Source organism: Armigeres subalbatus, unplaced genomic scaffold, assembly GCF_024139115.2.
Source record: "Armigeres subalbatus isolate Guangzhou_Male unplaced genomic scaffold, GZ_Asu_2 Contig983, whole genome shotgun sequence".
Classification (NCBI taxonomy): domain Eukaryota; kingdom Metazoa; phylum Arthropoda; class Insecta; order Diptera; family Culicidae; genus Armigeres; species Armigeres subalbatus.
Window position 1 is genome coordinate 17,863 of NW_026943792.1, and position 21,354 is coordinate 39,216.

Here is a 21,354-nt window from a genome sequence, read left to right on the forward strand (position 1 = left end):
CGTCCAACTGCAAATCACTGTTTTTGGATGTTTCTGCATACATTTGTGCATATAAACTTCCAACGAGTTTAGCACCGCCCAAACGTTGATCGATTTGGCTGAAATTTTGTCCAGAGCATCAGGGCATCAAATAGAATCGAATAAGAGGGCGGCCCATCAGAAAAATTGAAAAAAGTTTTTCCCATACTAATTTGAGCCACCCTAATGTATAGTGATTCCGACCATCAACAGACTCATTCCACAGTTGGATTTTATCAACCGAATAAGTCGAATAGCGATTCCGAACATCGATCACACCACACGGTAATATCGAAATACTCATTTTAGGAGTACTTTTTAATCACTTTTGAGAATATTGCTTATACGTCAAATAATGCTTACTTTTAGGGAGTACTTTTTACGCTTTTCTGGGTATGCAGATGAAAGTAAAAAAATGCGTGAAAAAAAGGCTACGGCTAGAAAAGAAAATTTTCACGCTCGCAACTCCATAGTTGCAGTCAGTGCTTGAAAAACAAAATTGATACAGATGGTTTGGCAGGTATGTAATATTGTTTTAAATGTTTCCAAAAATCATATTAAATAATCATTGTTGTCCTCAGGCCCATGAAAAGTCCTTGGGATCGTTCCAGCCGTTCAGAGCGTCCAATCTGAGGCGAAGGCCACCGTTAAGATAACGCTTGGCCGCACCCAACCAGAAGAAGCTCATGAACATCGATAACCACTACCGCCGCGATCTCCGATATGTCAGCCGAGGTGTCAGCGCAGGTCAGCGGCCCGGCCCGACGGAGAAAGGTCAAGATGCCACCTTTACTGGAAGCTGCCGTGGCTCCCATGAAAGCAGGGTAAAGGTTAAGGTCAGAATCGAAGGTTTAATGTTACTAACCATTATGTAATCCTGAAATTACGGAAATAAATATGCTTTTAAATTTATGACTTCTTTGATTTCTATTAAAAATAATCTAAGTTGAGAGAACTTCAATTTTTAAAATCAGGCACTGTAGGGGTAAAAAGTACACATTATCCTTCTATTTTCGGAGTAAAAATGACACAATTTATACTTGTAGAAAAAGAGTAAAAAGTATGCCTAATTTGACGTATGATCTCATAAATGAGTAAACGAAATATACTCCTTTTAGGCGTAGTTCCACTTTTCCAAGATTATGCGTACTTTATAGTTCTTAAAGAGTATAATCTGCTTACCGTGCACTTCAATGCTGATTTTCAATGACACTGCAGAGTAAGATGGCGTTTCCTGCCTTCAACCAATCTACTACAAAAAAGAGGTTTTCTTGATTCCACTAAGCTTGATGGCGATTCAATACATCGACCATCTTATTGGAGTTAGATTTTATTCACCAAATTGATCCAGTACTATGGTACAAGCCCGTCGACGCATCGAAGATTTTTTTATGTACAGGTTATCCGACTTCGTCAGTAGATGGGAATAACCAGCGCGGGGGGGAAACATACATTTTCAGTGCAAAACGTAAACAAACGAGCATAAATTCCATACAAAAATCCAAGATGGCTGAGTTGGGGATATTGACAAGTCAGATAACCTGTACATAAAAAAATCTTGGACACATCCACATAAAAGCTAGTTTTTTTTGATCCGAATACGTCCAATAGCAATTCCAACTTTTAACTGACGCACTTTAGAGTTAGTTTTCACGCATTTTTTTTATTTTTTGCCTTTCTCGTACACTAAGTGTACGTAAAGGCTATAATATTGCTACAAAAACAAAATTTTGATAGGAGGACCGGAGGGCCGATTTTCATATACCGATCGACTCAGCTCGACGAATTGAGGTGATGTCTGTATGTGTGTATGTATGTATGTGTGTGTGTATGTGTGTATGTATACAAATTTTGTAGACACACTTTTTGGAATTTAGCATTATCCGATTTACTCGCAACAAGTTGCATTCGACGGGGAATGCGGTCCCATTGTTTGCTATTAAAAATTGGCTCGATCGGACATTGCATTTCGGAATTATTGAAAAATCATTGTTTTTTCCCAAGGGTCCCCTCTTGGAAAAAAAAATTCAAAACCGAAAAAGTTTTTTTTTCCGAAAATGGTGGCAATACATTTTAACTAATGCAAAAACATGCAAAATGATCGAAAAAATGTGATCTATTCTTTTGAGCTTTTTTGACCTTTCTAATGTGATTCTTTCAATATATTTTATAATACACGAGAAAGGCATCATCACTGCTAGGTAGATTAATCTGTTTTTTTTTATATATTTAGCAATCTGCTTCAATCATATTCGAGCATAAGTTTGACCCGTACTATCGCGTAAAAATTGGTGATGTTGAACATTTGAAAATTTTATTTGATGTATGTATATGTATGTTTCTTAGGCCCCGTCTTTCCACTTTGTAAATTTCTGTTAAGAACTTTGAACAAATTTTATTATCTTCCATTTAGGGAAATTTACTCTAATCCCCGTAGACTTTCAGGTATAAGTGCAGCTGAATATTGAATGGTATAAGTGCAGCTGAATAATGAATCTGAACTTTTAATCGCACTCACTCTCAAGGGGCGCCCAATGAACTTTCGCCAAGGGCGCTGGGAGTTCACGCTACGGCTCTGCCTTTTGGTACATTTTTGCCTTTCTCGTATACTAAGTATACGTAAAGGCTATATGATCGCTCCAAAAACAAACTTTTTATAGAAGGCTCGGAGACCCATAGTGTTATATACCAATCGACTCAGCTCGACGAATTGAGGTGATGTCTGTTTGTGTGTACGTATGTGTGTGTGTGTATGTGTGTATGTGTACAAAACTTTGTAGACACACTTTTTGGAACTTAGCATTGGCCGAATAACTCGCAACAAGTTCCATTCGACTGAGAATCCTGTCCCATTGTTTGCTATTGAAAATTGGCCAGATTGGACTATGGGATCAGAAGCAGGGCCGGATTTAGACGGAAGGGGGCCCCGGGGCCAACAGCTTGTGGGGGCCCCAAAATGTACAAAAAAGGTTGGCCGCTAAATCCGGCCTTGATCAGAAGTTATGACCAAATACTATTTTATATGCGCAAAACACGCTAAAAAGCACTCACTCATATTTTTTTGGTATTTTTTTTTGCACGAGAAAGGCACCAACACCGCTAGGTGGATTAATCAGGGTTTTTTGTTTGAGAAACGAAAAATTATATTTTCATACCTGGTTAACTGATATAAAATTGATATAAAATTGAACAGATTCGGGAGCACACACTCCACGATGAAGCGGCATAAATGCTGGGGAATTGACTTATCGCCAATGGTATATAAACGAGAACGCACCGATTTATATTGATCGCAAAGCAGTTTTTTTGAATTTGGAAAAATTAAATCAGAATTGCGTACATATGTAATGTTGAATTGAATAAAAATTCCGCTAAAAAAAAACAAATTTCATTTCGTTTCGAAAAATTTCGAAACCTTGATTTCGTATCGTTCCGAAGTCTCGAAAATAAATCTATATTTCGTTTCGTCTCATTTCGAATCAACATTATTTTATTTATTCAGACTAAGGCCGGAGTGGCCTGTGCTGCACATAAAAGACTTCTCCATTCAGCTCGGTTCATGGCTGCACTTCGCCAACCACGCAGTCTGCGGAGGGTCCGCAAGTCGTCCTCCACCTGATCGATCCACCTTGCCCGCTGTGCACCTCGCCTTCTTGTTCCCGTCGGATCGTTGTCGAGAACCATTTTCACCGGATTACTGTCCGACATTCTGGCTACGTGCCCGGCCCACCGCAGTCTCCCGATTTTCGCGGTGTGAACGATGGATGGATCCCAACAGCTGATGCAACTCGTGGTTCATTCGCCTCCTCCACGTACCGTCCGCCATCTGCACCCCACCATAGATGGTACGCAACACTTTCCTTTCGAAAACTCCCAGTGCGCGTTGGTCCTCCACGAGCATCGTCCAGGTCTCGTGTCCGTAGAGAACTACCGGTCTTATAAGCGTTTTGTAGATAGTCAGTTTGGTACGGCGGCGAACTCTATTCGATCGGAGCGTCTTGCGGAGTCCAAAGTACGTACGATTTCCAGCCACTATGCGTCTCCGAATTTCTCTGCTGGTATCGTTATCGGCGGTCACCAGTGAGCCCAAGTACACGAATTCTTCAACCACCTCGATTTCGTCACAACCGATAGAAACTCGTGGTGGGTGGAAACATTGGCCTCTCTTGAGCCTCTTCCTATCATGTACTTCATCTTCAACGTGTTGATGACTAGTCCAATCCGTTTAGCTTCGCTTTTCAGTCTGATGTAGGCTTCCTCCATCCTCTCAAAGTTACGTGCCATGATATCAATGTCGTCGGCGAAACCAAATAACTGGACGGACTTCGTGAAAATCGTACCACTCGTGTCAATCCCTGCCCTTCGTATTACTCCCTCCAAAGCGATGTTGAATAGCAGACACGAAAGACCATCACCTTGCCGTAACCCTCTACGGGTTTCGAAGGACTCGAGAATTCCCCTGAAACTCGAACTACGCACATCACCCGATCCATCGTCGCCTTGATCAACCGTATCAGTTTATCCGGAAATCCGTTTTCGTGCATTAGCTGCCATAGCTGGTCCCGATCGATTGTATCATATGCGGCTTTGAAGTCGATAAATAGATGATGTGTGGGCACGTTGTATTCGCGGCATTTCTGCAATACCTGACGTATGGCGAACACCTGGTCTGTGGTAGAGCGTTCACCCATAAATCCCGCCTGGTACTGCCCCACGAACTCTCTTGCAATTGGTGTTAGTCGATGGCATAAAATTTGGGAGAGTACCTTGTAGGCGGCGTTCAGCAATGTGATTGCGCAGTAATTGCTACAATCCAGCTTATCGCCCTTTTTGTAGATGGGGCACACGACACCTTTCATCCACTCTTGCGCCAGATCCTCATCCTCCCAAAACCTTGGTAATTACCCAGTGCAGCGCTCTAGCCAGTGCTTCACCACCGTGTTTAAACAGCTCTCCTGGTAGTTGGTCAACTACCAGGTAGTTGTTTTTCAGCCGGCCGATCTCTCCTGGATTTCCTGGAGATTCAGAGCCGGGAGTCGCATGTCCTGCGCGCGTACTCCTAGGTTCATTGCCATACCACCACCGTTGTCTGCCATATCGCCATTCAGGTGCTCTTCGTAGTGCTGCCGCCACCTTTGGATCACCTCACGCTCTTTCGTAAGAAGGTTCCCGTTTATGTCCTTACACATATCGGGCTGTGGCACGTGGCCCTTACGTGAACGGTTCAACTTCTCATAGAACTTTCGTGCGTTATTAGCGCGGTACATTTCCTCCGTCTCTTCACGGTCTCGATCTTCCTGCTGGAAGAGAACTTTCGTGTGTTATTAGCGCGGTACAGTTGCTCCGTCTCTTCACGGTCTCGATCTTCCTGCTGACGCTTTTTCCTCCGGAAAATCGAGTTTTGCCTGTTCCGCGCCTGTTTATATCGTGCCTCGTTTGCCCTCGTGCGGTGTTGCAGCAATCTCGCCCATGCTGCATTCTTCTCTTCTACTAACTGCTCACATTCGCCGTCATACCAGTCGTTTCTCTGATCCGGGGGCACCGTGCCAAGTGCAGCGGTTGCGGTGCTACCAATGGCGGATCGGATATCTCTCCAGCCATCTTCAAGAGTCGCTGCGCCTAGCTGCTCTTCCGTTGGGAGTGCCACTTCCAGCTGCTGCGCGTATTCTTGGGCTAGTCTACCGTCTTGCAGCCGCCCAATATTAAGCCGCGGCGTCCGACTTCGACGTGTTGTACTCCGTCGAGAGTTTTGAGCGCAGGCATACTGCAACGAGGTAGTGGTCGGATTCAATATTCGCACTGCGGTAAGTGCGGACGTTCGTGATGTCGGAGAAGAATTTACCGTCGATTAGAACGTGGTCGATTCGGTTTTCCGTTTCTTGGTTAGGTGATCTCCATGTGGCCTTGTGGATATTTTTGCGGAGAAAGAAGGTGCTTCGGACTACCATTCCGCGGGAGGCTGCGAAGTTTATGCATCGTTGGCCATTGTCATTCGATACGGTGTGCAGACTATCCGGTCCGATGACCGGTCTTTACATTTCCTCCCTTCCTACCTGTGCGTTCATGTCGCCGATGACGATTTTGACGTCCCGCAGTGGGCATCCATCGTATGTCTACTCCAGCTGTGCGTAGAACGCTTCTTTCTCGTCGTCGGGTCTCCCATCGTGTGGGCAGTGCACGTTGATGATGCTATAGTTGAAGAAACGGCCTTTAATCCTCAACTTGCACATCCTTGCGTTGATTGGCTGCCACCCAATCACGCGTTGGCGCATCTTACCCAGCACTATGAAGCCGGTTCCCAGCTCGTTGGTGGTGCCACAGCTTTGGTAGAAGGTAGCCGCTCGATGCCCGCTTTTCCACACTTTCAAATCTCCTGCAGCGCCACGACGTCGAAGTTGCGGGGATGTAATTCATCGTAGATTATCCTGTCGCAACCTGCGAAACCTAGCGACTTGCAGTTCCATGTTCCAAGCTTCCAATCGTGATCCTTTATTCGTCGCCTAGGTCTTTGCCGATTATATCGAGTCGCATTATCTCTTATATTGTTCGTAATGATTGGTTTTCCAGGCGGCTTATTGGGCCTGCGCAAACCTCCTGTCTCGCCGGAGGGCCGTCGTGTCAGGGCTGTTTAGCGTCCCACCTAACACCAGGACTTGGGCTTGTGCGCTTTGAGCGGCACACGGTCGCTTTGGTGGGGCCTACTTGCGGATACATGCAGCTTTTTATAGGAGTTTAACAGGGCCCACTGTCAAACCCCACCATATCCTAGGCAAGCCCCACAACTCGCAGATGGCCTGGGGAGGGATCGTCAAGCCCTTGGACATAGTCCCTGCTGCCCGCAAGGAAATATAAAACCACAAATTAAACCAAGGAAATATAAAACCTAGCTTAATGTAGACTCGTTTATTCGTCATAAGGAACAAAGGTTTGGGCACGCAAGCCTTGCTTATTATATTTATAGGTATTTTATAATTTTGCCCGGAAGCACCGACTTCAAAAATAGTTTACATTAGGGAACCGAAGGAATTTCCGCAGAAAAATCAGAAAGAATCTTTTCAGTAAATTTCGAAAAAATGTTCCAGGGATTTTTTAGAAGAAATTCCGATTCCCAAAAGCAACTTCCGAAGGAATTTCTTTGAGCTAATTTCTGAAGAGATTCCCAAAAAAAAATCAAAAGAAATGGAGAATATTGTGACGGAATGATTGAGGGAAATGTCCAAGAACTTCTTCCTAAAGTTACCAAAGAATTTTCAAATATAAATAAGAGGAATTTCTATAAAATTTCCAACGTTTTTTTTTGTCTTAAAAAAAATCCGAAGCAATTCTTAAAATAATCCTCCGTATTAATTTCCGAAGAAATTCCTAAGCAAACTTTCAATAACTAAACATATTTCCGAAAGAATCTGTAAATGAATTTCTGAAGAAATTTTTGGAGGAATTGATTTTCGGAAGGAATATCCGAAAGAATTTCTATGGGAATTACGAAAGAATTCCTGAAGGATTTTATGAAGCAATTCCTTAAGCAATTTCCTAAGAAATTTTCAAAGGAATTTCCAAAAGAACGAACTTTAACGAATTTCCTAAGGTTTTCTTAAACAAAGGAATACGTGGAGGAAATTCTGACGTAATCCCTGAGGTAAATTTTAAGAAATATCCGAAAGAATTTCCGAAGATCTTTCTGGAATTCGTTTACGGAGGCGTTTTGTAGAACTTTTAAAGGCAATTTTCTAAGGAATTTCTGGACAAATTTTCAAAGGAATCACTGGAGGAAATTGCGAATAAATTACTGAGAAAAATTCCAAAGGAATTCTTGAAGAAACCAAGGAATTACATCAGAAAAACCAGTAGGCATTTTCTTTGAAACTCTATTAGGATTTTCTTCGTAATTTCCTTTGAAAATTCTTCCGGAAATCCCATCACAGCATCCTTCAAAATACCTTTATCGATTCCCCTTTAAATTCCTTTAAGAATTCTTTATGGAATTTTTTTACTTTCAAAAAATCTTTTAGACGTTCCTTTAGGAATTATTTCCGAAAATCCATTCAGGTTCTCTTTTGGGATTCCTTTCACAAGTTTATTTGGAAATTCCTGCACTAAACCCAACACATTTTTTTTTGAAAACGCCTCCAAAAATTCATTTGGGAATTCCTCCAGAATTTTATTTCTCAAATAGCAAAAAAAAACCGCCTGGAATTCATTCGGATATTCCTCCAGGGACTTCTTTAAAAGATTATTCGTAAAACCTCTGAGATTTTCTTCGGAGATTTCTCCAGATTTTTTTTCGGAAGATCTTCCAGGAAATCCTTTGAAATTTATTGAAAATGAAGTTGTTTGCGATGTAGTTACTTATTGAATTTTCGAAATAAAAAATCCAAAAATAAACAACAAACAAACAAAGACTTTAGGAAAGATGAAGGCATTTTCGAAGAAATTCCTGCAGAAAGTTCCGGAAGAATTCTCGAAGAATGTTTTAAAGGGGTTGCTGGAAGAAGTTCTGAAGAAATTTCTTAGACCAAATTTGAATGAATTCCTTATGAATATCTAGAAAAATCTTTTCCAGCGATTCATGAAATAAATGCCGAAACAATTTCGAAAGGAAACATTTCCGAAGAAATTCTCAAAAGAACAAATGGATTTTTTAAGGAATTCCTTAAGGAATTTTCACAGCAATTGCTAAAGAAACTGTGTTACCTGCTACTGCGCCAGGAAATCACCCATTACGCACTATTGCACTCGGCGGAGGGTTCGCCTTGCTCGGGTTACTGTTGACATCTGACTGAGGGATAACAGTGCTTGGCTGCTTGCTCATCATCAACACCAAGGCGGCATAAACAGTATATAATATAGAGCGGTATACAACAGGGCTGTCTCGCCCCACACATCCCCCTTTCTCTCCGGATTGTTTTTAGTGTAAGTGTTTTTGTTCGGTGTTCTGCAATAATAACTTCTCTATTTTATTTAAATTCACTTCCATCGTCTTCGACGTGTTCAGGTTTCCTCTATAGCGTTCATGTCTAATTTACGTATCGATATGCTTGCCATTACTCTCTGCCTTGAGTGTCGATCGTCGCCTTGAGTTATCTTGTAGTTTATCTTAGAATTCAGTTAAAAAAACAGAAACCTTGAAATCCTCAAATCAAGCGTGAGTCGAGATATGCCGGACTTCTACTTTTTCAATGGCACTACACTCTAACTGGGACTTGGTCCCAACTCCCTTGTTATACCCGACATTCCATGTATATGTATCTTGTCTGGCAAGAACAATGGATACACTATGCTCAGGAAGCCGAAAATGCTTCCCACCCGATAACACCTTAGTCCGGACCGAGAAACAAACTCGCCATTTCCGGATTGGCAATCCTAAGCCTTTGCTTACAAGACTACTAGAGACCCGGTCTTATTAACAAAAACTATTAGTGAATGACTCATACCTTTAAATCATTGCATAATTTTCTATATTCTACATTGTTGAATGCAATGCTCTTCTCATAAACAAGAGACAATATTGAACACCTGGAAAGCTTTCATACGATATGCATGATCATAGAGCATGTGTTAGAATTGACTCAACATTTTCTGCACCTTTTTCGGTACACTCCGCAGTTCCTCAGTGTAGCCATATAGGGTCACTACTGTTCGTGCTCTTCATCAACGATCTGCCCTCCGTAATGTAAGCAGATGACTTGAAATTTTATCGAGTAGTGTAATCTCTACTGGACTGCTGTGCTCTTCAGATGGACATGGATGCTTTGCTTATCTGGTGCATAACACACAAAATGGAAGTAAACGCCAAAAAAATGCAGCGTAATTACCTTTTCTCGCTTACCCTATTCAACTAATGTTTAATACACGATAGGGAATATCGTAACGAGTTGCATTCGTCAAGGACTTGGGTATGACACTTGATAGTATGCTCAGTTTTCCTAAGAACTTCGCATTTGTTATTGCCAAAGCTACTTTGGGAATGATAAGGCGTAACACTAGGACTTTCACTGACGCTTATTGTCTTAATTCGTTATACGTTTCGATTGCTCAAAATATTTTGGAATATGGTATTACTATCTGGGATCCGTATCATGCCGTACAAAATGCCCGCCTGGAACGATTACAGAAAGCTTTTATACGATATGCACTTCGTTACCTTCCATGGCGCAGACGTGAGTTTCTTCCACCGTACCAACAAAGATTCTCACTCACTCCCTCATGTGTCCTGATTACCCCTAGGGGTGTATAGGTTCAACGCAAAAGATCTCAACGGCTGCTCGCTTATGCCTTGACATAAGCCCAGGTTAGATTCGTATCGACTTCCTTTATTTCTTTATTGAGGCTACGTCGTCGCGAGCCCCTGGGTCTGCCTTTGCTAGAATGTCCTGTAGGATTCCAGTCCAGCACTTGCTTGCTTGTAGATCTCGTCTCCGGTATTTCGTAATGTGTGGCAGACCCACCTGCATTTACACTCTCGAATTTCAGTTGATATCGGTTTTTTTTATGGCAACATCGATGGAGCTCAGCATTCGAGATCCAGTTATGAGGCCACCAGGCCCGAATTAAGAAACGTAGGCATCGGTTGATGAATAGTTGCAGTTTCTGCGTGATCTCTGCTGATACACACCAAGTCTCACTGGCGTATAGCAACACAGATTTCACGTTGAAATTGAATATTCAAAATTTGATGCGTTGACTAATCTGATTGAATCTCCACACATTTCGCAGAAGCAGCCCTTGCCTTCTTGATCCGTGCTCGTATATCAATCTTGGTTCCGCCGTGCGGCGCTAACTGGCTGCTAAGTTATTGAAAGTTTTCGACCTTTTCCACTGCTTGCCCGGCTACTGTAAAGTTGGAGCGTTTGTTCATGTTAATATCCAATGAGTTGGCCATGTTGATGGTGAGACCCGCCGTAGATGAGCGTTCGGCCATGTCGTTCAGCTGACTCTGCATGTCAGAGCGCCGTTGCGCTAGTAGAGCAAAATCATCAGCCAAATCGAAGTCGTAAGATGCTCCATAGTAATAGGCTGCCAAAGCATCCCACGGTTTGGTACACGATCTGTGATCTCGTCGATTACAGCAGCGAAGATAGAATATATCTTTGCCTCACTCCAGCGACTACCCGGGTGGAATCAGAAAAAGATCCGTTATGCAGGACTCTGCACGTAAAAGCTTCGTACTTCGATTCGATGAGCCCGACGATTTTGTCTGAAACACCATTGCGTCTAAAGGCGTGGGTTTTCGTGGTTCAGCTTTTTCGTAGTCAATGAATACCAAATGACTCTTGGAATTCGTTGTTCTGCTCCAGGATAATACGGAGCGAGACAATATGGTCCACACATGATCCTGCGGGGCGGAATCCTGCCTGCTGTCGTCGGAGAGTCGTGTCTTTCTTCTCGTGTATCCGATTTAGGATAACTTTCCTCAGAACTTTGAGAACAATGCACAGTAACATGATGCCAAATGTCGCAAAGTCAAATCCCCTTTTTTAGGAACCTTCACTTAGTTAAGGTCTGCATCTAGTCGGCCGGAAAAGCCGCGGTGTCCCAGATATTTCAGAATAGTTTATGCAACATTTGCACGGATAGTGGGGTCAGCTTTGAGCATCTCTGCTGAAATGCGATCAACCCTGGGAGCCTTGTTGGAATTTATGCTTCGGATGGTCGCTTCACTCTCCTGCAATGATGGAGCTTCGGAGTTGATGCGAGTAATGCGTCGCACCCTTAACAGCTCATGATGGGATGTTGATGCTTGATCTGGCGTCGAAACTTGAAGAAGTTGTTCGAAGTGCACCGGTATCCCGGATTCATGCTTGCTCCACTCAGGCGTCGTGATTAATCGTAGAGTAAGCGCATATCACCAGTTGTTATAGCTTTCTCCCCTTCGTCGGCCAGGGAGATCACCCACGCTTGCATGTCTTGTCTGCAGCAACGTTTAACATTATTCTCTAAAGCCGAATACCGTTGACGGGACTCGTACTTGGCTGCTCTGGTTCTTGCCCGCTCTATCGCGACTTTTTCTTCTCTGCGCTCCTCAATCTTCCGGCATGTTTCGATAAAGGCATTCTTTACTGCCCTCCACTCCTCTTATATGCTGCCACCTTCCGGAACATCCGCTGCTCGAGTTCCTAGTTCTTCAAAGAATGATCTCTTCATAACTAAATCTTCTAGTCGGCGTGTGGGAATCGCCGTCCACCCTAGCAGCACACATGTTACACATAGATCACAATAACTTATATATGACTAAATTCAGTCACAATTAAGTTGCTGCAATCACGTGAGCTTCTCCAACGTTTGCTGATTTATGACCTGCTTCAAAGCCATCTCAACTGTTTGGAGCAAGTCGTTTGACTTGTAGTTGAATTTAACGTTTAAACTCCGTCTTTCAACTCATTTGAACGAAAAGAACGTTACAGGTTGGACCTCTGGCAAGTCAAATTAATTCAACTTAATTGATCAATTCACTCGCCCTATTAAAACGTAGCAACGTCATCATCATTTGCATAAGCTGGCAATGCATTCAACATGGCATTGTTGCTCCCCCTATTTTCAAAAACTTGTTTCGAGCTTCCTTTAGATTATTTTAACGCATAATTGAGATTTTCATGATTTGTAAACCATTTCAACTATGTACGATTGCTCTTTCAACACGTTCACGCCATGACGTGCACTGCATTCCAACTCGCAAACCTTTTTTCCAATATTTCTAGCGGATTATCAGAACCCGCATATCTTTATAACCTTACCTGGCAGTCTTCCAAATACGCCCCTGCGGTCCTCAAAACACGCAAATCATTCCAACTTGGTGGTCCTCTAAACACGCCACTGCGGTCCTTTAAAACACACAAATCATTTCAACTTGGCGGTCCTCCAAACACGCCACTGCGGACCTCAAAATACGCAAATCATTCCAGGTTGACAGTTTTCCAAACACGCCACTGCGGTCCTCAATACACGCAATCATTCCAACTTGGCGGTCCTCAAAACACGCCACTGCGGTCCTCAAAACACGCAAATCATTCCAGCTTGGCGTTCCTCCAAACACGCCACTGCGGTCCTCAAAACACGCAAATCATTCCAACTTGGCAGTCTTCCAAATACGCCCCTGCGGTCCTCAAAACACGCAAATCATTCCAACTTGGCGGTCCTCCAAACACGCCACTGCGGTCCTCAAAACACGCAAATCATTCCAACTTGGCGGTCCTCCAAACACGCCACTGCGGTCCTCAAAACACGCAAATCATTCCAACTTGGCGGTCCTCAAAACACGCAAAGCATCATTTCAATTTCGAATATTGGTTTTTTTTTGCACCTGTCTTCAACGGCTGTTTCCGCAATATATGATTTGTGCACATTTATTACTCATACATATATAATACTTGCATTTGACAATACAAATTTTCAGCTAAAAGCTCTATTTTTTTACATCGGTGCACTCACATAACTAATCGACATCAGTTGCCAAAAAATCAGGGATACCAATTCGACAACTATCCCCATGTCTCCGAATCTGACGCTGAGTGCTTTTCGCGAGAGCCCAAAGGTGGGAATATGATTTTGGAATAACGATGCACAATATACTCCGTGTTTACTTACCAACACACTAAATTGCGATTCTGCCAATTCGTGAAATCTTTTCCTGCGTAAACACGGCAGAAAGTAAACAACTTTCCTGGTCTAGAAACTTAAATTCTTTCCTATGGCTGCGTAGTGGGTGATTTCCATGACACAGTATTGTTAGTAAACAATTTTATACTAAAATAATGAGCAGTAAAACCTGCCACTGTCGCCAAATGTGTTACCTGCTACTGCGCCAGGAAATCACCCATTACGCACTATTGCACTCGGCGGAGGGTTCGCCTTGCTCGGGTTACTGTTGACATCTGACTGAGGGATAACAGTGCTTGGCTGCTTGCTCATCATCAACACCAAGGCGGCATAAACAGTATATAATATAGAGCGGTATACAACAGGGCTGTCTCGCCCCACACAGAAACATCCAAAGGAATTCCTCAAGAAGTCTCCGAAGGAGATTGTAGGAATTCATGGAACAAAATTCGAAAGCATTCCTTAAGCAATTTCCGAAAGAAATTTGTAAAGGATTTTCTGAAGAAATCCGTAATGAAAATTCTTAAGGAATCTCCAAAACAACTTTTTTGAACTTCCATAAGACTAGTTTAGTACTATTCCAATTAACTCTACCACGCTGTATTTCTTCACGGATACGTATTTCGACCTCAATAATTAGTCCGTTTTCAGTGTCTCGTGGTTGGCTCGACTCGACTTAAGTTAATTGATTTTTTTATTGCAATTAGTCACCGGCGTGCCAAAATTATGATCGGCGGCGCGCCGAACCAAAATCGCCGGGGGCGGCGGCGCGAGTAAAACCACCGGCGGCGGCGGCGCACAGGTCTATCGGTTGTGGGCACCCTTTTTTGTTTTGTCCATAACTTTGGCCCTGGTTGATTTTATGTCGACATTTGCATAGCAATGGATAACTAAACGTATAACCTTACTACTAGCAAAGAAATTAGTATGATTTCATCTATTTGGAAAAAAATATTGACAATTTAGAAAATTTGACATTTTGTGGTTCGGTTGTGGGCACCCTTGAAAACTTAGTTAAAAATAAAGAAGCATGAATAAAAACCACCCAGATTTAAAGACAAGGAATAGTTTATTCATTCTAAAAGCCAGGAGACAATAAAAAACTCAAATCAATTCACCTAGCAGTGATGACGGTGCATTAAGGAGGATGTTGAATAAAATCACATAAGAAAGGTCTAAAATAGCACTTTCGGTGAATGGGTTTCAATTGTTTTACGTTTTATTGGTTTGCATCACAGTCAAAAAAGTTCTGAATAATCACCCTAGCGGCAATAGTGCCTTTCTCGTTCATTTAAAAAAATAATATTTTGGCCATAAATTTTGATCCCATAGTCCGATCTGACCAATTTTCAATAGGAAACAATGGGAAAGCATTCTTCGTCGAATGCAACTTGTTGCAAGCAAATCGGTCAATGCTTTGTTCTGAAAAGTGTGTGTATAATAACTAGACATGCCCAAAGAGCAAAAATATCAAATAAACTCATTATTTCGAACAATTATGTCCAAATAATTATAAAAACTGCATAAAAACGTTCTTAAAAATATGTTAAGGGACAACTAAAACGATATTGAATGATTTCTCAATAAAATGAGGGTGCCAAGGGTTGTCAGAATGGCAGCATCTTTTATCTGTCAAAAGATACATAGGGGTGCCCATAACCGAACGGTGCCCACAACCGAACCTCCTCCCCTACACATTAAACATCTCACATAATTATGCATGTTACTACAAAAGTGTCGATAGGGGATGATTGATAGATCACTACATTTTTACGTGACATATTTTATGGATTTTTCCGATAGATTTATGTGAATGAAAAGCTTCTATGACAATCCTCACGAAATCCAAAACAGAAAGCCGAGCAGAAAGCACTCGCGTTCTCAAAGGCACCCCATGCAAAACGGAATCATCACTTGGTCATTTTCGTTACGCGACGCACGCACAAGCTTTCGAATTGAGTGTTGTGCCCTGGAAAACATTCAGTTTTGGAATCCGTGAGAATTATCCTTACGGTTACCCTGAATTGTCACTGTCGTTGCGGATCTATTGGCTCCATTGACGCTGTCGATAATTTTCGATAAGTTATTTTTTTTCTCGTCTTAAGAATCGTGTTTACCTTTCTCGTACACCAAGGTGTAACGAAAAGGCAATATACTCACTCCAAAAATGAGATTTCGATAGGAGACCGACTTTCATATACCGATCAACTTAGCTCGACGAATTGAGGTGATGTCTGTCTGGACTGAGATGAACCATCTGAGGACCAAAAATATCTTAAATAAGACATAAAAAAAACATCATTGGATGACGATCTATGCGCAATGCGCCTACTAGAATTTCTTTTGTATTTCAGTCTGAAATTATTTCATAACTTTGATTAAGTTTGCAAAATCAAAAATATTTCCTCTGAAAATTCCTTATGAATTTCTTTGAAAAAAAAACTCCTTGTTTTAGAATTTCTCTTAGATTTATCTCAGATTCTTTTCTAGGAATTCCTCCGAGAATTTCTCCAGGATATCCATCGGAAAATCTATTAAGAATTCATCCAAAAAATCCTCCTGGGACTCTAGACAGGAACTCCATCTCGAATTTCTTCAAGAAATACTTTTGGAAATTCTCCAGAAAATCCCTTGAGAACTCCTTCGGATACTCCCACAAAAAATCATTCGGAAATTCTTCCTGGAAAAGGAACTTCATGGAGCAGTTCTTGGAGGAATTTTCTGCAGAATAGCTTGAGAAATTTACGTGGGAATTTCAAAACGAATAAACGTGGAATTCTTGAAGAAATTTTCGGGGGAACGTATGAAGAGATTTCAGAAGGAGCTCTTGAAGGAATTTCCGGGGAAATTCTTGAGGGATTTTTTGGGAGAATCCATGGGAGCATTTCTTAAAGAAACAGTAGGAATGTTTCTAGAAGAATTCTCGGGGTCATTGTTGCAAGACATTGCAGTGAGCTCCTGGAAAAAAATCTCGGAAAATCCTGTAGGGATTTTTGGATGATTTTTTGTAGAAATTTCTGGAGAAGTACTCGCAGACATTTTAAGAATTCCGGCAAAATCTTCCGGGAGAATTTTCTCAATAATTTCTAGAGGAATTTCAGGGAGAATTTTTGGAAATTCCGAAAAAGTTTTGACGAAATTTTCGGAAGAATATCTGGAGAAATAGCCAGATGAATTTGTAGACGAATTTCTCAAGGAAATTCCGAGAGAATTCCCGAAGAAAATATCCCTGAACAATTTTCCGGGAGGGAGGAGAGAGAGAGAGAGATGAATTTTCGAATGAAATTTCGGGACTATGAAGAGCTTTCACGTAAGTTTTTGAAGAAATTCAGGGGAATTTCTAGAAAGGCCTCGTAGTAAATAATGAAGAGATCTTGATGGAGTTTCTGGAGTAATTCCATAGAGAATGTCACACGCAAAAAAAGTGTTTATGAATTCGTGGACTATAAAGTTCACGGTGTATTTTTCCATGAACAACAGCCACGGATTCGGAAACACAGTCACGTTTTCTGGAACGTTCTGGAAAACGTGACTGGTGTTCCCGAATCCATGAATTAAACCACGGTGTACTTTTGTTGGTTCACGAATTCGGGAACGTTTTTTTTGCGTACAGGAGGAGTTTACATTAGAATTTCTGACTGATTTTCTCGTGGAAGCTCTGGAAAAGAAGACGTGGCAAATTCTTAGGGAAATTTCTAAGTAAATTGCTAAAGAAATCATATATTTGTTATATTTGAAAGAATTGACAGAGAGTTGCTTGGCAATAATTAAAGTGGATACTCGGAACAATTTTTGAAAGAATTCACGAAGAAATGTCTGGAATAACTCCTATGATGCCTAGTCGAACTTATGGAGGAACTTCCGGAGAAATTCCTGGAGAAATTTCTCGAGAATCTTGCGAGGGTATCCTGGAGGAACATCCGAATACATTCCGGAAATTTTCTAATGTACGAAATTAAATCACGCCACCGCCGATAAAATTTCAATCGGCATACAGGTCTAGATTGAATATCAAGTGAAATTCTGTGTGGAGCGAAAACCTCCTTTTAGTAACGCTGCTTTTTTTCTTATGAAAATTTTTGTCATCGACAAGTGGGTAGATTGGAACTAATTATTAAACTGAATTAAACGATCAAACATCTTGTCGCAAATTGAATTTTAAGAAACACTATAACCACGATGGAATTAATTTACTCCTCGGGGAAATATGCACTGGTCTATTACGCGAGTTAATGCATGGGAACGGGTTCTAGACTATCTTCCTTGATGGATAAAATAATTCATAAACATTTTATTTGTTCAATTAAGTGGATAGTTACTCTTCTTTCGAAGAAAATCACCCATCCCAAACAATTTCAATAATTGCTGAGAACGGCGGACAGTTTTTCCCTTGAAAGAGACCCAATAAACGGGCCGAAACGTCGGGCAATGCGAATATAAACCCGTTTGAATATATTAGACTGAAAAAGCCAAAATATATCAATAATAGTATAATTACCAAAAATTAAGACAGTCAAACGTTTATGACACGTTGCTTTTCTAACACGTTGCTACTAAATTCGTTAAAGCTCACAATAGTGTTTAAATCATATGTGAAATTATTACGTAGCATACGAAGGACCCCACGTATGTGCAATTATCAAAACATATCCAAATTAATAAAATCGTACAAAGAATGAAACGAAGAAAAATTGTTTTGGTGTACGTACTATCGAGGTAAAATATACGTACAATCGACAGTACGTACTATCGAGGGTACGTACTATCGAGGGTACGTACTATCGAGGTATGCCTGTATATATAACACTATGGGTCTTCGAGTTTTCTATTAAAAGTTTGGTTTTGAAGCGATCCTATAGCCTTTACGTATACTTAGTATACGAGAAAGGCAAAAAAACATAATTCCATCTTAATAATACTCCTATTGTGGAGAATACGTTAGTGCGAAAAGCAGTTTTAAACTCCTAAATCAATTTAATTTGCAACATTTGGATTTGCATCCGTGTAACATTTGATCCATACACCTGTCAATCAAAACAGCCACAAAATCAATACAAAAGCTTTCAATCGATACTCAAAAAATGTTACTCACTACAACGAACTTTTTATTAATTCATCGAACAAAAACGTTTATGTTAGCTTAAATTAGCGCAAATCCTGTGATATCGCAGGAGCAATTAACGACGCCGCGCAGACACAATTCACATTCCCACCCAGTAGAACCGCGAAATGTGTTTGTGTCTAGTGCTGGAGAGAGGGTACCGAATTCGCTCGGGTTATTTACCACCCATCCGCCCATCGGCCCAGTCTCACACCATGGACTGGGGCCAAGTTTCGTGGCTCCGCCCAGACACCCACGCTAGTCGACGGTAACAGTGGCAACTTTGCTTCAATGCGATAGTAGAGCGGTATTTACACATTCTACTGTGTGTAAGCGATTCCGATGTTCCACATCGTGCGGGCCATGTTCTCATTTATCGCAACTGGGGGATGATGGGAGCCCCATTTCTGGTGGAGCAACTATCGGAGTGGTTGTAAAGAGTTGTGTAAGAAGCGATGTGAAAATTTATCAGGAAACAGGAACGGACTAGTGGGAAACGATTGAAATATGTTAATAAATAGGATTTTTGAAGAATGAAAATGTCTTCATAAGATTTACAGAACGACTTGTTCAATTGCCGCTATGACATTTTATTTCCAATTCTGTTGGCCCTACAATGCGACACTGTCTAAACCATATCATGCCATATCAACAAGAGCTTCCGACATAATACTATATTCTCATGTTGAAACTGATGCCACCATTTTTGGCACGCTCTGTTGGTGAACCAAGAGCTTTATTGATTTTTCATTTTGTGTTCTACGCCGATGACGGCGAGGTGCATCCATTTGGTTACCATTGATATTACATAATATGTAGTCGTGGGAGACTTTTTTTCCGTAGTCTTCAATGCGAGGATTCTATTTTTAAAAGGCTTTATGGTATTTTGAGCATTGGGTTTTGCTGGGATGTCGCGAAGCACAAAATCAATACTTTTATCGTGGGACAAAAATCTCATTTAAACATAGCTGGGTTGGGATGGTTATTTCTGTTATAGTGTTGCTGAGCTGACTGAAGGTCGCAGTGGACTTTTTAACAAAGCTTCACACTTCTAGCTTAGTTTTTGCACATAATTAACGAGTAGATTGGTTTTGAGTTTTTGAAATCAAGTTAATCTACTTTCTGATGATGTCTCTCGGCTGCATACGTGCTACGTAGTCTGATCTTTTGTCGTCTTCATTAATCACGTTGCTCTGAAAATATATTTCAGTAGATCTGATTCTGACAATGCACAGTGTTGTTTAATTGTCGATCTCGCGCGCTTTTTTAATAGCATCGTTCCTGTTGATTTTTTTTTGCTATAATTTGTTTGAAGATATCATTGTTTGTTAGATATCAAATACGTCTTCTTTTGAGAAAATCTGTGAAACGATAAATCCATTTTAAAGTGTGATCAAAATTTTACTAATTCATCAAAGTCAAACTACAATAATCCAATACATATGCGCCTAGTGTATATTAGAGTGGGACGTATGGAAAAACGCAAACTTCGTCCGATCAAGTGAGATCAAGGTTTTTCTGCATAGTTTTGGGACCCCAATCAACTGTGCAAAATATGGGCTCGATTGGTTGCTACCTCGCATGCCGCATCGCGTTTTAAATGTATATGGAGATTAGTATGGGAAAACGTACTTTTTTACATATTTGCTCTTAGCGGCTTCAATTTATCATCAATCACGTGACTCAATACGTTAGCATATAGTCTGGAAGATGCCGAAAGACTTTGCCGAAGAAGGTACGTAGCTGGAAGGTCTACAAAAAATGTTATTACGTTTTGAAAATTGATTGTTTAAACCATATGCAAGAAATCAATGTTTCTGCCAGCACTACCGGACAACCTATGGTTATCGAAAGGGAAAACCCATCTTCCTTCTTATCGGATTTTTTTCTTTGTGAAATAATTCCGGATAGCTCCCATTAGCTCTAAAGCCCTATAAGATAAATTATTTTGAAATAACACTCAGTTAAATTATTGGTCTACTTAGTACGGCAGTGCTGGCAGAATAAACGATTTTTTGCATATGGTTTGAACACTCAATGTTCGAAGCGTTATAACTTTTTTCGTGGACGTTCCAGCAACGTGCCTTCTTCAGCAAAGTTTTTCGGCATCCTTTGGGTTATACTTTAACGCAATGTGCCACTTAGTTTACGATTAACTGAAACTTCTAGTAGTAGAAATGCAAAAATATGCGTTCTCCCATACTAATTTCCATACAAACTTCAAACGCGATGCGGAAAGCGAGGAAACAACCAATCAGTCCCAAATTCTGCACAGTTGTTCAGGACCCAGAATGGCTTCGAAAAACCATTAATTTGAAAAAATGACCATGACGCCCCACTCTAGTGTATATAGGAAAGTTAAAGCGGATGGTATTTTAAGCCTCTTTGCCAACACCCCATACATATGCCTTATAAAATACGATATATGCATCGTTTTCAGTTAAAGATTAAAGTTTTCTAACATATTTTTTTATGTTTTAGGCAGTTGTTTGGTTGACCAAAAATACACAGTTTTGTGGAACATTGGAAAGCTCCATCTTTATAAGTTGAAAAGTTATTTGAAAAAATCTGTTTTTCTATGGGTACTTTAGAATTTAACAACTTCAGTTCAATCGAAGTTTGCCTATTACCAAAAATTGCCT